Here is a 2,954-nt window from a genome sequence, read left to right on the forward strand (position 1 = left end):
AACCTTTCATAGGTCTAAGCATATCAACCCATCCCAGATTTCCTAGTAAGCTAAACACATTATCCCTTAGTCCTAGCACACTCAAAGTATAAGGATCTGGATATCGACAAGGATGCAAAGGTTTAGAGAGAAGAATTTTATACCTTTCCCTTTGCTTGGTGTCCTTGAAGATTATGCCATGATTTTTGGCTTGCGTTTTCTTCTTTGATTGTGGTCCTCCGGAAGAGCTTGCGCCACCTTTCCTAGATGCCATTAATCCTGAACCTTGGTTGACCTTTTGTGTTTTGGGTGAAGGTAGGGTTTTGGGAAATGTTTTTGGTGGAAAAGGTTGGTTGGGTGATGGGGTTGGGGTTTGAGTAAGTGGTAGGAGTTGGGTTGGGTGAATTGGTGAAGAATTTGTGGGTTTTTAGGTAGGTGAATGGGGGCTACGAATTTGATGATATTTGGTAGGGATGGAGGAAAGTTGTTTTTGATTGATGGGTTATGATGGAAATGGGGATTGTGGTTGATTGGGTGAAGAAATTTTGTGAAATGGTGAGGTTTTGGGGGAGATATGGAGGTTTTGAAATTCTATGGTTATGGAGGTTTTTGAGAGAAGTGTAAATGGAGAGAGAAGTTTGTGGTGGAGAATGATGGAAGAAGAAGATGAAAGGGGAGGTTTATCCTTACCTGTAGTCGGGCACGGCCGTGCCAAACTTAGCACGGGCCGTGCCAACATTCTGGAGTTTCAGCTGGTTTTGGATGGCATGGTCTGGCACGGCCGTGCCAGTGTGAGCACGGGCCGTGCCAAGGTTCTGGACATGGGGCCTCAAAATTTTTCTCGTTTTCTTGAATCACCTTCGGACAATTACCTACAAAATAATTTAAACAACAAAAACAAACAAACCGAAAGCAGTTAAATACGTGGGTTGCCTCCCACGAAGCGCTTCTTTATAGTCATTAGCTTGACGTTATAAGAAAGTATCCTTAGAAAGGATCAAAGAGGTCATATTGTGTAGATGGTGCTAATAAGCGTTCTTTCACATTATGACCTTTAATCATATTACAAGAATAGAGGGCGGGACCTTTCATATAATTCTTCAACTCAAATCCTATCAACTCATCACTCACTTGAAAAACAATCCTACCGTTTTGAATATCTACTATAGCACCCGCAGTGGCGAGAAAGGGTCGTCCTAAGATTATAGGGCACGCATTGTCCTCATCTATGTCAAGCACCATGAAATCAGTTGGGATGTCTATCCCTTCTATTTTAACGGGGATGTCCTCGACATATCCGACAGGTTGGATATCAGAACAATCGGCTAATTTCAATGTTGTTTCGGTAGGCTTTAGCTTGCCCAACCCCAGCCTTGTAAAGAGGGGTAAGGGCAACAGACTAACACTAGCTCCTAAGTCACACCAGGCTCTGTTTAAGGTTTCATTCCCTATCATACAAGGGATGGCAAAACTTCCTGGATCTCTAAGCTTTGTAGGTGGCTTCTTGACGATTGCACTATTGTCCCTTGTCAAAGCTATTGTTTCATTATGATCGATAGCCTTTTTCTTTGAAAAAATTTCTTTTAAAAACTTGGCGTATAGAGGCATACGAGACAAAGCTTCAGCATAGGGGATTTTAATGCAAATCTTTCGAATTATGTTAAAGAATTTAGTGAATTGAGCCTCCAAGTTGAGCTTAGTAAGCCTTAATGGTGTAAGGGCTTTGTTCTTATCAAGCGGTTTCTCACTTTTTATCACACCATTCTTACCTAAACACCTAACACTCTCCCTCTTGACACTTTTGGCTTTAGTAATAGTCTCTTCTAGCTTACTACCTCCTAGAAAAATAGCGTTGACATGGGCTTTGGGGTTAGTTTCAGGTTGACCAGGAAAGACTCCTGGTGTTTGAGAAGAGGCGGCCACTTGTTGGGCCACTTGGGAGATTTAGGTCTCAAGCATTTTGGTGTGTGTGGCGATAGAATCAACCTTGGTATTGAGTTTGGAGAGAGAGTCGTTCAGAAATCCTGTTTGGTTTTTCAATTCTTGAAGATTTTTATTTTGGTTCATCATGCAGTTTTTTAACAGAATTTCCAGACTAGATTTCTGAGCCACTCTCTGGTTGTTTGTGTAGCCAGGTGGTGCTGCTTGTCCATAGGAACCTTGAGGATTTTTGTAAAAATTTTGATTTGGCCTCGTTCCTTGGTTATATTGAGCGTAATTCAGTTGCTCAATATTGGCAGCACTACCTAACTGACAATCAACACCTATATGACTGGATATACCACAGATTTCACAAGGAGGGGATGCAGAGGAAGGTGTAACATCATTAACATTAAGTTTTTCAATCTTTTGGGTTAATGCCTCAACCTTAGCAGCAAGGTGGTTATATTCAGAGACTTCATATATACCTGCCTCTTTCTTAGAGGGAGTAGGAGTGGTGACGGTTCTCTCGTTGGTCCATTAGTAGTGATTCTGAGCCATGTCTTCAATCAAAGCATAAGCCTCCGTGTAGTTTTTGTTCATTAGAGCTCCACCTGCAGCTGCATCAACAGACATCTTAGTGGTATAAGACAAGCCATTATAAAACGTGTGGACTATAAGCCACTTCTCTAGGCCATGGTGGGGACAAAGTCTAAGCATTTCCTTGAAACGCTCCCACGCCTCATAGAGAGATTCCCCATCTTTTTGATTGAAACGTGTGATTTGGTCTCTGAGCTTAGCAGTTTTAGATGGGGGGAAAAATCAGGCGAGGAATGCTCGCCTCATATCGTCCCATGAAGTAATGGAACTGACTTCTAGGGAATGGAACCAAGCGCTAGCTCTATCCCTTAAGGAAAAGGGAAAGAGATGAAGTCTTACGGCTTCTTGGTTCTCTTTTATGGTGCCACTAAGTCTAAGGAAGGAAGAAATATGGAGATTTGGATCCTCAGTGGGTGATCCAGAAAACTGATTCTGTTGCACTAAATTGAGTAGTG

The 2,954-nt window shown here is 42.1% G+C and overlaps 1 non-coding gene across 1 annotated transcript; it reads left to right on the forward strand.

Moving 5' to 3' along the window:
- Positions 1-2,590: 2,590 nt before the first annotated feature.
- On the forward strand, positions 2,591-2,697 carry LOC120579824 (small nucleolar RNA R71). The gene has a single exon (XR_005645567.1). It is a non-coding gene; the product is annotated as a small nucleolar RNA R71 (small nucleolar RNA).
- Positions 2,698-2,954: the final 257 nt, after the last annotated feature.

The sequence above is a fragment of the Medicago truncatula genome, chromosome 3 (genome assembly GCF_003473485.1).
Source record: "Medicago truncatula cultivar Jemalong A17 chromosome 3, MtrunA17r5.0-ANR, whole genome shotgun sequence".
Taxonomy (NCBI): Eukaryota; Viridiplantae; Streptophyta; class Magnoliopsida; order Fabales; family Fabaceae; genus Medicago; species Medicago truncatula.